The sequence below is a fragment of the Saccopteryx leptura genome, chromosome 1, assembly GCF_036850995.1.
Source record: "Saccopteryx leptura isolate mSacLep1 chromosome 1, mSacLep1_pri_phased_curated, whole genome shotgun sequence".
Lineage (NCBI taxonomy): Eukaryota > Metazoa > Chordata > Mammalia > Chiroptera > Emballonuridae > Saccopteryx > Saccopteryx leptura.
In genome coordinates, this window is record NC_089503.1 from 80,188,229 (window position 1) to 80,200,844 (window position 12,616).

At 45.1% G+C, this 12,616-nt stretch overlaps 1 protein-coding gene across 4 annotated transcripts in view; it reads left to right on the top strand.

Moving 5' to 3' along the window:
* AMOTL1 (angiomotin like 1) overlaps positions 1-12,616 on the top strand; it is a 169,376-nt gene that overhangs the window by 30,428 nt on the left and 126,332 nt on the right. The gene's annotated exons all lie outside the window — the stretch shown is intronic.

Here is a 12,616-nt window from a genome sequence, read left to right on the forward strand (position 1 = left end):
ACAGCTGTTCACTCCTGTGCCCTATCACACTGCCACCCTAGCCACTTTTAAAAAGAGGTTCTTAAGCCAGTATCTCCATGTAGTCCACGGAATAAAGTTGAACCTCCTCAGCTCAGCACATAGCCCTTCCTGATCTGACCTCTGCCTGCCTCTCTAGGCTCATTTCCTGTCACTCATCACTAAGAACAAACTCTTCTCATCACTGTATTGACCTACTCCCTCTTCTTGGATCCTTAAGTATTTCAAGCTCCCTCACACCTGTGAGCCTTTGCAAAGGCAGCCATTGCTATTTGCCTTCTACCTGGTCAGCTCCTGCTCGTCTTTGAAGCTTCAGCTTAAGTCATTTATTCTGGGATCTCTTACTGCTGCTGCTGCTGCCACCTACCTACCCCCACCTTAGTCTGAATAAGAGGTCTCCAGGGTGGCCACAAAACTTGAAGATTCCTGTGTCACAGTGCTCACCACACTGTGTTGTGATTGTTTATATTCTAGACAGCCTGTGAGCTCCTTGGGACAGATATCTGGTTTCATTCTTCTTTGCATCCCTCTCACAAGTAGCCTGTCAAATACTTGATGTCTATTTGTTGACTGGTGGCTTGATGAATGTATGAATGTATGAATGTATGAATGAATGAATGAATGAATTAGGGGCAAGACCGCTTCCTCTGAATAGCTCTGCTTTCACTGAGAGCCTTCACGGAAGGTGGCCACTCCAGTGGTTGCGAAACTCCTTCTGGCACCCTCCCTCCCTCCCTCCCTCCCTCCCTCCCTCCCTCCCTCCTTCCCTTCCTTCCTTCCTTCCTTCCTTCCTTCCTTCCTTCCTTCCTTCCTTCCTTCCTTCCTTCCTTTCTTCCTTCCTTCCTTCCAGCACATCTATAGCATTTCATTCAGTGGCCTCAGGCTTATTCACTGGAGCTGGAGGCAGAGGAGACAAAGGAGGGAGGTGTGGTTTGTCTGCCAGTGCCTTTGTCACCTGGGAATAGAATAATCCATCATAGCATTTTAGAACTAACCCCTTAGCTCTCTTAGAAGTCTTGGGGATCATTGTGACAGAGGGGTGGCTAGAAACTGCTCATGTAACCTGTTCCAATCACTGCCATATCCTTCCACGAGTTCGCCATGTCATATATCTACAATCTTTGGGGGATGGCTGACTAGTAAGAAGGGTAACAAGATCTGTGCCTAGATCTGCCTAACGGGGAGGCAGTGCTCTCGGGTAAGTAATGAGCTTCTTGGGCTGATGGAGGGGCTTAGCTCTGGTGGGCAACAGATGCCAGGATATCTGGCCTTGGTTGAGACAATCAGTCTGTGATGATGGAGGCATCCAATGCAGAGTAGGTAGTATTGCCATGTGTGGGTGAAGCACTATAACAAAGAATTGGTGTGGCTAAAATGTGAAAATCCTTGTGGGCAGTTGGTATTAGGGTGATTCTCAGAGGCAGGGGCTGGGGTTCTGGGAAAGGGCTCAGATCCTAAAAGGACTAGGTAGAGTGCAAGAATTGGAGGTGAAAAGTTGAGGTAAGATAAGGAAACTCACACTCAGAAGCAAAGTGGAAATCCCACTGTGCCAGACCTAAATCAGAGTTAGACAAAATTAAAAAAAAAAAGCAATCACTTACCAGATATTATGCTAAGCCTTTGTGTATAGCTGTAGACTCTCTCGACCCACTCTCACAATAACCTTATTCTCATTTTATGAATGAAGAAACTGAGCCTGAGGAGGCTGATAAACTTGTGCAAGGTCATTCAGTTGCTAAATGGCAAAGTGGGGATTTAAACCTAGATCTAACGCCAAGTCACTGTAGGCTGTTGCCCCTCAGTTCACTTTCCAATATTCCCTACTCTGCCTTCTCAGTTTCAGGCTCTGGTGGTCCAATTACAGCTTTTTATTGCTGGTTATTTTATTGTCACCATAGGAAAAAGAAGTAGCTCCGAGCAGGGTTGGAAAATACACGTGCTGTGGCCATTATTACCCAAGACTCCCTGCCCTCCCCCCAGGCCACCTCAGCTGATGCACTTGCCCAGGCTGGAGTCACCTGCTTCAGAGCATCTTTCTTACTACCCCACCCCTTGCTCCCTCCTCTCCCACCACTGAGCAGTACCAGCTGCTCCAGCTCTGAGGCCCAATGTGGGCTAATGGCTTTGACATTTCTAGTGAAGTCCCAGGGAAAGTTCTGGAAGTGTCCAGGCCTTGGGGTTTTTTCCTAGCTTCATGGAACCCTCCAAGAACAGTGTTGTGTGCCAGGGAGGCTCAGTTATCCTGGTGAGTCATAGACTCAAGCTGGACCAAATCCACCAACATCTGCTTCTGTGTCATCCTCAGAGCATCGCAGGCTGGCGTGCAGGCGGGACAGCCTACAGGAAACAACCTAGGGAGAAGCCGGAAGGTCTGGGGTGAGAATAAGTTTCTGGAGGAAAGTCCCCCTGCTACTCTTGTGCCCTGCATTCCTAAAAAATGCCCTCAAGGCCTTGGGCCAGTGGTTTTGCAAATTCACTTTAAAGGCCTGGAAGACATTTTCCAAATGAAATAAATGCAGTGCCTGACACAGAAGACAGAGGGGGCCCGTGTTGGGCCTGAGCTCTGTTTCTGATTGTCGCAGGGCAAACTGATGCGGCTGTGGCCTCGGTTTGCCAGCTGCCACATCATCAGTGTGAGGGCTGGTGCAGATGGGGCGCCCCCTCAAACCCTGCTCAGGGAATCTATAAAACACGCCTCTTGTTACAGATGTGCTCACTCAGCTGTATGGGAATCCTGCTGTCATCCACTCTTCTCAGGGGACACCACCTGCTGTAGCTCCTCATTCAGGGAGAGGCAGGAAGTCTGGAAAACATAACCTGGCAGAAGGGGTCAGGGACACCTAGAAAGTCAGTGGTCTGTTCCCTTTATGATTCTAAAGCCAGGAAGAAGCAGGTTTCCCTCTGGTGTGTCTGAAGGTTACAGAGAGTTTTAACACATCTGGGAGGAAGGAAGGAACTTCTCTGAGAGCAGCCTGTGTGCCAAGCACTGCCACGGATGTTATTTCACTTTATTCAAATCCTCTTTGACGTCGTGTCAAATAGTTATCACCATGTTGCAAAGTGGAAACCGAGTCTTGGAATGTGGCCGGATGACTAAGCCAAGCTGGTCCATCAAAGGTTAGCAGAGCACATGTTCAAAGTCAAGTCTTCATACCCAGGAGCTATGCTCTGTGCATTTTAATTCTCTGTCAGTGTCAAAGTACACTATTGGGCATTTCCACCTTGATCCATTTATTTATTTATTTATTATTTGTTTGATTGTTTATAGCAAGGGCAGGGGACTGACAGGGACAGACAGACAGGAAGGGAAAGAGATGAGAAGCATCAACTCATAGTTGCAGCACCTTAGTTGTTTATTGATTGCTTTCTCATATGTGCCTTGACTGGGGGGTTATAGCTGAGCCATAGACCACTTGCTCAAGCCAGCAACCTTGGGCTTCAAGCCAGAGACCTCTGGGCTCAAGCCAGTGACCATGGGGTCATGTCAATGATCCCATGCTCAAGCCAGTGACTCCAAGCTCAAGCTGTTGAGTCCATACTCAAGCTGGATAAGCCTGTGCTCAAGCTGGCGACCTCGGGGTTTTGAACCTGGGTCATCAGCATCCCAGGCCAATGCTCTATTCATTGCACTACCACCTGGTCAGGTCACCTTTCCTTTTTGTCTATTTCTTTTACATAAGGTATGGTAAAAGAATGGATAGAATGGAATCTGTTATCCATGATCTCTGATTGGCTTTTGTTTTTAAACAAGTTTTATAAAGATCTGGTTTTGTTTGTTTGCTTGTTTGCAGTGAAGAAGGAAACTTGATTCAGTGCTAAACACTCAGTTGTGATACAGAAGGCTGTGAAACAGCCCAGCTGTGAGGCAGCCCAGCTGTGAGGCAGCCCTGGGCCCAGGCTCCTTCGGGCCAGGCAGCGCCACTCTGCTCCTCCCCGGTTGCTTTGCACCGCCCTGGTTTGCTCCGTTCTGCTCTGGCCAGACATCTTCAGTGTTTCCGCTCAGTCGGGGAAGTGCAGTCCTCAGCCTTTGGTGGAAAGGGAAAAGGCACTCAAGGTCTGTTCATTTTACAGAGCAGATTACAGTCCCGGCAGGTTTGTAGCCTTGTCAAAGACCCGTGGCAGAACTCGGGCTGGAACCCAGGCCGCTGCTTCTTCCTCCAGCACCTACACTACATTATGCTGACTGCAAAGACATTCACTTCTTGGAAAAACCCTTTTTACTACGAAAGAAGAACCAAGAAGACTCTATTTGCAGTCCCCAAAATAAGTGATTCTCTCTCAGGCCTCTGTCCTGAACGATGGGGTGGAAAATGTGAGTTCAGGGTGCTCTCTGCCTCTCAGCAGAAACTCAGATCCATCCCATGGGTTTCTGTTTTTTTAAAGGTTGAATCATAGATTTCAATTGCCTCAAATGTTTTTTCACTCCATCTTAACACAGGGTAAGATGCATCTGGATTAGAACTTTTCAGAGAACATATTTAACATTTTTACCAAAACAAATCCTTGTCTTCCTGTCAGACTTGATATCATGTCCTCTCTTGACCTGCATTGTTTCTGCTAAAGATAATGATTTTTCTTTTTCAGGTGAGATATAGTTAACTGTTCTTCCTATAGAGCCTGTTTCTTTCTTCTGGAAGTTATAAAGCACTTAAAGCAGTTATCTGAGGCTTGGTTTTTCTTTAAGGGTAGTCAAGCCACTATGTTCCCCCACCTTTCAGCAAGTACTATAAAATGTGGGGTTGTGCTAAAAGAGAAGAATATTAAGCCCTAAGAGAAGGAGAACTTTGGCCAGTTTAGCCCTGGAGCTAATGCCGTGACCAATTAAGTACAAATTTCCTTTTGACCGAACCTTGTGGGTAGATCTACATTTGTCCTTGGTGTCCTCTGTTGGCTTGTCCTAAGAGAACGCAGAGAAGAGCCAGGGTGACAGAAGGGAGTCATGCTGTGCTCGGGCAGCCACGGCCCCTCTCCCCTCCTACATCAGCCTTGCTCATGCTCCCCAGGGAAGAGAGGGGAGGCGTGGTGAGTGTTGTTTCCGCACTTGCTCTGCTGTTCACTAGTGAGGACCTCCAGGAGACAGGAGGCCACCTGCAGAGAACAGGAGCAAAGGGCAATGCCAGAGAAGAGAGGAAGGCAGCGGGAGGGCTCAGCCCACTTCTTTCTGTTTTTCATGCTAGAAATTGGTGACCTTCCAGGGGATGGAGTTGGGAAGGTTATGTACAGATCCTAGTGGCCTCTAGCTACCATTCTAACTTGTTGTTATGGCATTTGTAAAAGGTATTAATAACATACTTTGGCTGAAAAACCCTTTTCCCCATATAGTATTTATCCCTTAACCCATCTGTTGGAAGAAGAAGCTGTATCTGTATGAGACTCATCTTCTTCTCTTTTCTACTGACCATGGATCTGTGTTGCCCTTGAAGACCCAAGAGTCAAAGCAGTTCACAAAGGCTGGCCAGGGCCAGAAACAGGGGTCTTCTCTGTGGTCCTTCCTCCAAGCATAGCCTTCCACCTCTGCAGCAGAGGCCAGCCGGGGGACGATGGCCCTCCCAGACTCCTGTGGGGCAGGGCTTGGCCCACAGTGTAGTACCTGCACACTAAGCAGGATATCAGTGACGGGCTTCGTGCAAAGAATGTCTCTTCCACCCCAACAAAGATCTGGCATGTGCCCTTGGCTCTAGAAATGAAGCTAAAAATTCCTTTCATCCTAGAGTGATATCCAATATCACTAACTGACCAAACTTCATTTGCCAAGGAATAAGGGTTCTGATTGAGTTTTCCAGCGAACTGAAGCATAACACTTTAAATGCCTAAATTTTGTTTCACATTGTACTGTCTTCTAAGAGTTGATAAGAATTTTTTTCCTATGGATTTTTGTATACTCTCATTCCATACTAAACAGAAAATAGTCACACCCCTGCTTATAATTGAAGTTGGGCCCATGTTTCATTTAGAAATGTATTGTCTTTGATTTGGAATCTATAAATAATATGAATGGTGTTTCAGTTTGGAGATCGAAACTGGGACAGGATGAGAAAGAGGACTTTCATTTTTCAGTTTATAACCATCTGTATACAATGTTTTTTTTTACCTTGAATATATATTATTTGTTATATAATGAAAATTAATTTAGAATTGTATATTGTTATGTAGTATAACAATATATAATTATATATATTATATATATTGATATATAACATATATATAATATATATTTGATATATATATATGAATATTAAAGCTCGGGTTTGGGTTCCCAGGCTAACTCCCCAAAATCCATTCAGCTTATGATATAGCAGGGCATAGTAAGAATGAACATTAGACATCAGCACCCTGTGTTATCAGATTCTGTGAAAACCTTGAGTTCCAGAAATATGTCCTCCTAATGCTTTCTCTTCGCATGCACCACTCTCATAAATACTGCCTGAGAAATAGGAGGACGGACTCCCTCTCTCTGTCTGCAGGAGCCACGGCAGCAGGAGGCCCACTCTATCCTCCTAGGACAGTTAAAAGAATAACTCCAGCTTGCTATGAGGGAGATAAAAAACATTTATTAGGTATCCCCTGTGTGCCAGGTACTGTGCTTGGTCTGTTTCACACTTTACTTGTGTTGTTTCTCCCAATAATTCAATGAGATAAGTATTATTGTCAGGAAACTGAGGCTCTGAGAGGCTTAATAACATCCCTAAGGTTGCCCCCTAATAATTGACAGAGCTGAGGTTCCAACCTAAAAACTTATGCACTGTCCTTTATAATTCAGTGACCCTCCAGCACAACCATTTCTTTATAAGAGACCTACTGAAGTCAAGTGTGGCTAGGTACTTTGGATATTCCCTGAGGTTCAGTAAGGTCCTCTGCCATAGACTCTCTTATTAGAAGGTGAGCGAGCTGAGGGCAGGACCCTGTTCTAATCACCTTTGTATTTATAGTCTTGAAATCATGGTAAATTCCTCATACCTGTGTTTTTTATTAACAAGAAATAGTATTGTTTGCTCTGCTCCCTAAAATAGAAAATTGGAATCATATAATTTAGGATAATTTTCAAGAGCAAATATCGAAACAAGAAAAATATTTTCTTATTAACGTTTGGTTGATTAGAAAATTCCAATAACTAAAGTGCTGTAAGGAAAGTTCTGAGCTTACAAGTCATCCATTTATAGAAGGAACAAAGGGGAGTCCCTTGTGAGTTAGAACAACTGGGCAGCCTCCAGAACCTAATCCCTGGGTGGAACATTCGTCGTGTTCTACCTATAGGGAATTTTTGGTGCCAGCTTCATGGAACCAACTTTCAAGCCAACTCTTTGAACACAGGCTAAAAGTCAGGGACAATATAGCATGGCCCTTAATTTGAAGCTTACTCTGCAGTTATACACACACACACACACACACACACACACACACACACACACACACGTGTATATATATATATATATGCGCACACACACATATATATGTATATATATAAACAATATATAATTTTATTTGAAGCTTACTCTGTGGTTAGTGACTCCTTTCAGTAACTCACAGTTGTTAAAGGAAAGGAAAGAGTCCACTCTCTCAGTTGTGAAATGAGTATGCCATCCAATAATAACTAATATTTCACAATGTGACAGTCTCTCTTCTGGGAGCGGTATGTGGATTAGTTTATTGCACTCTGACCACAACCTTATGAGTTATTATCTCCATTTTTTACAGAAAACTGAGGCTGCCAGAAATTAAATTACTAGCTAACAAAGGAGCTGGTACTAGAGCCAAGACCTGGCTGACCCCAAAGCCCTCTGCAGTCTGTCTCTCTTGGAATGCAAAGGCTAGTTGCCTCACATTATGATGGGAAAATAAAATAAACTGGTCCTGCAGAAAGTCTACCTGAGCCCATCCACTCGTGGGACCAGTGAGTCAAAAGCTGCTATTAGCACCCAGAACTGCCCATTGGAATTGGCAATGGTAAGGCCAGTCTTGACCTTGACAAGAGCTACTTTGGAAGAGTGGAGAGCTAGAAACCTGGGTGTCTAAGAGCAAAAAGAAGTAGATACAGCAAAGGTAGACAATTTTTTGATGAATTTTGTTCTAAAGGACATCTAAGAATTGAGAATAGTAGCTGGAGAGAGGGCTGAGGTCAAGAAAAAAAAATATTTATTTATTTATTTTTTTTAAAATTTTTTTTCCTTGTATTTTTCTGAAGCTGGAAACGGGGAGAGACAGTCAGACAGACTCCCGCATGTGCCCGACCGGGATCCACCCGGCACTCCCGCCAGGGGCGATGCTCTGCCCACCAGGGGGCAAAGCTCTGCCCCTCCGGGGGGGGGGGGGGTCGCTCTGCCATGACCAGAGCCACTCTAGCGCCTGGGGCAGAGGCCAAGGAGCCATCCCCAGCGCCTGGGCCATCCTTGCTCCAATGGAGCCTCGGCTGCGGGAGGGGAAGAGAGAGACAGAGAGGAAGGAGGGGGGGGGTTGAGAAGCAAATGGGCGCTTCTCCTGTGTGCCCTGGCCAGGAATCGAACCCAGGTCCCCCGCATGCCAGGCCGACGCTCTACTGCTGAGCCAACCGGCCAGGGCCAGAAAAAAATTTATTTTTAAGTGTGTGAGAGAGAGAGAGAATCAGGAAGGGAGAGAGATGAGAAGCATCAACTTGGAGTTGCATCACTTTAATTGTTCATTGATTGCTTCTCATACATGCTTTGACAGGGGCCGTGGGGCTTTGGCTGAGCCAGTGACCACTTGCTCAAGCCAGCAACCATGGAATCATGTTGATGATTCCACAGCCAGCGACCTCAGGGTTTTGAACCTGGGACCCTAGCATCCTGGGATGACCCTCTTTCACTGTACCAACCACTGGTCAGGCAAGAAAGGACTTTTTTAAAAGATAGAAACTAGCAACATGTCTGTATATTGAGGGAAATTATCTAGAACAGAGGAAAACATTAATTTTGGTCGGAAGGAAGAAAAATCACATGAGAGGGCACAGGATTTGATCCACAGTGGAGAAGCTGGCCTTATGTGGAGTCCAGATGGCTCATCCATAGTAACAGGAGAGCAGGAGAGTAAGCAAACCAGGCAAATGTAGAGTGATTACTGAGCTACACTAGGGCCATTCAAGGTTAGTGGGCATGAGTTGAAAATAAGACCAGGAAGCATGCTGATATGCTTCTCCAATTATGTTTATCTGAGTGCTGGCAGAGAGAAGGCGAAGAATTAGACTTTATCAGGATTATGGTTCATTCAAGGAAATAATACAGTGGGAGAAGGACATGGATATGAGTATGTATATAAAAGAGCCATGATAATAATGAACCTGGAAACTAAGGTGGATATAGAAGGAAAGAAGGTCACAACGAGAGTAAGGAACAGAGAAAAGGTCATGGGAAAAGTAAATTATAGGGGCTGTTAGAGTAAAGGAGACATTGAATTAAGATAACAAAGAGCCTGACTGATGGTGGCACAGTGACAACCCTGAGGTCCTCGGCAATGAGTGCAGCTCATCAACATGGGGTTGCTGGCTCGAGTAGGGGATCGTCCACACGATCTTACAGTTGCCAGCTTGAGCCCAAAGGTCACTGGCTTGAGCTAGGGGACACTGGCATGGCCCCAGTCATAGCACATATAAGAAGCTCAATGCACAACTAAAATGAGAGCACTACGAGTTGATGCTTCTCACCTTCTCTCTTCCTTCCTGTTTCTCTCTCTCTCACTCTCAGAAAAAAAAAGATATTAAAGAGAATAAGCTGGAAAGATAGGAAATGGTGGTTGGAGAGTGGAATGCTTGACATTGAGATTTTAGGATAGTGTCACTATGAGAGCAGAGAGCTGAGACAGTTGGAAGTCAAAGAAGGGAGAGGATGTAGAAGAGTTGAGAGACCAGAGTGTGAGTCCATTAGGTAGACTTGGAAATAAGAATTTGTATGGCAATTGTATTGGAGAAGTTGACAGTGAGCCATATGCCAATACCTTCAAGGAATGAGATAGAATAACCAGAGGTGGGATTAAGGTCGGTTGAGGCCCTGGGCACAGAAGAAAATATTGGGCGCCTTTAAAAAAAGAGAGAGACAGGGAAAATAAAAATACATGTTAACTATATTTTTAAATAAATAAAAAATATTATGTACTACTAATGTTAAAATTGTACATATGAAACCAAACTTGGTGTCATTAGAAAAGAATGTAAAGCTGGGGTTTTGCGGAGCCCTTCATAAGTCGGGGCCCAGGGTGTGCACCTGGTGCGCCCACTGTTAAATCCACCTCTTAGAATAACCCAAGGGTTTGTGGATGGCTGCAGTAAGTAGGGTGATGTGGGTAATGTGGTTTGTTATTTTTAAGGAGAGGTAGGTTTTGATTATACAGTGTGTCTGTAAAGTCATGGTGCACTTTTGACTGGTCACAGGAAAGCAACAAAAGATGATAGAAATGTGAAATCTGCACCAAATAAAAGGAAAACCCTTCCAGTTTCATACCTATTCAGTGCAGTTTGATGTGGGCTCATGCACAGATTTTTTAGGGCTCCTTAGGTACCTATCCCATATAGCCTCTATAGACTTGTCACTGACTGATGGTCTACCACAACGGGGTTTCTCCACCAAACTGCTCGTTTCCTTCAACTGCTTATCCCACCGAGTAATGTTATTCCTATGTGGTGGCACTTCGTTATAAACGTACGGATATTCACGTTGCACTTTGGTCACGGATTTGAATTTAGTGAGCCACAGAACACACTGAACTTTCCTTTGTACCGTTCACATCTCGACTGGCATGGCCGTGGGCTGCTCCGCTGTATACACGGTGTTACGTCATCAAATGCACATGCGCACATGCTGCCACACCATCCTACAGAAACTGGGAGGGTTTTCCTTTTATTTGGTGCAGATTTCACATTTCTGTCGTCTTTTGTTGCTTTTCTGTGACTGGTCAAAAGTGCATCATGACTTTACGGATACACTGTATATAGTAAGAACTTGAAAGAAACAGATAAGAGGCTCATGATATTGGAAATTTCTTTTTTAATTTTTAAAATTTATTGTGTTGACATGGTTTCAAGTGTCTCACTCACTACAACACCTTTACACACTGCATCGTGCCCCCCATACCCTAGGAAACCCCCCCCCCCGTTTCCCCCTACTTTTCTCCCTGCCCCTCCCCCCTTTTCCCTTTGGCTATCGCTACCCTGCTGGCTGTATACATGTGATATGTATACATGTTTTGGGCTATTTCCTCACCGTCTATGATCCAGTTCCCTCTTCCCTTTTCCCTCTGACAGCTGTCCATCTGTTCCCTGTGACCCTGTTTCTGTTTCTATTTTGATTCTTAGTTTGCTGTTGATGAACCATGAATTACTGGGAACAAATGGGAGGGGGAAGAGTGATGTGTGCAAATATTTACCCAAGCACATTCACTTCTTGAATTTTGGATCTTAGATTGTCAGGAGTGAAAAAAAGAAAATAGAGAGATAGGCTTGGTGGCTGCTTCCCCATGGACGATGCTGGCTAGGGTGGCTTCTTTCTGCTCTCCAAGGTAATTTGTAAAACAAAAGCTGACAGCGGAAAAGCCAGAGATGGCTGAGTGTTTGCAGAATTGGAGCACTCTGGCACAGTTCCAGGGGCCCTTAGGCTGCAGCAGCTGGTGATCTGATCACTTTGAGATTATAGAAGGCCCCCAACAGGTTGCCCAGACTAGTGACTCTGTCAGTCTCCAATGACAAGGACAGAGATGTGAAACCATTTTGCCTGTTTGCTTCCACCTTCCTCTTAACTCTTCCTGCATCTCAGCGGGCTCTCTGGAGCACATCCCAAAAGCTCAGCTCTTCCCAAGCAGGGTAGTCAGTTAGTCCTGGGGAAATACATAATGCAACCTCACCAGTTTATTCAGGCCACTGATCCAGAGAGGGAAATTCCGCAATGGGATATGCATTACTTTATTTATTTATTTATTTATTGTTTTACAGAGACAGAGAGAGAGTCAGAGAGAGGGATAGACAGGGACAGAGAGATGAGAAGCATCAATCATTAGTATTTTGTTGCACATTGCGACACCTTAGTTGTTCATTGATTGCTTTCTCATATGTGCCTTGACTGCGGGCCTTCAGCAGACCGAGTAATCCCTTGCTGAGCCAGCAACCTTGAGTCCAAGCTGGTGAGCTTTTGCTCAAACCAGATGAGCCGGTGCTCAAGCTGGCGACCTCGGGGTCTCGAACCTGGGTCCTTGGCATCCCAGTTCAACGCTTTATCCACTGTGCCACCGCCTGGTCAGGTGGATATGCATTACTTAGGATCTACATCTCCGACTCTCCAACCATAACCTCCACATTATGTATTTGAAACTGCTCAGCTCTTTGTATAGTACAAGGAACATTGCTCCTCTTCCCTCAGACAGACGGACATCCCAGCACAGTGCCTTGCAGTCAGTCATCCACAAGTTACTCAACTTCGGAAGCTCAGTTTCCCTGCCTGTGAAATGGGGACATTATTTTCCCTGCTTGAACCAGATGGTGTCTTAAGGGGAAGAAATATTCTTTGGACTCAAGTTAGAATTCAAGTACAGGAATAAGGAAGGAGTAAGGAGCATTTGAAGCTCCTTCTCCCTTGCAGCAAGACATATTCAAGCTCTTAAA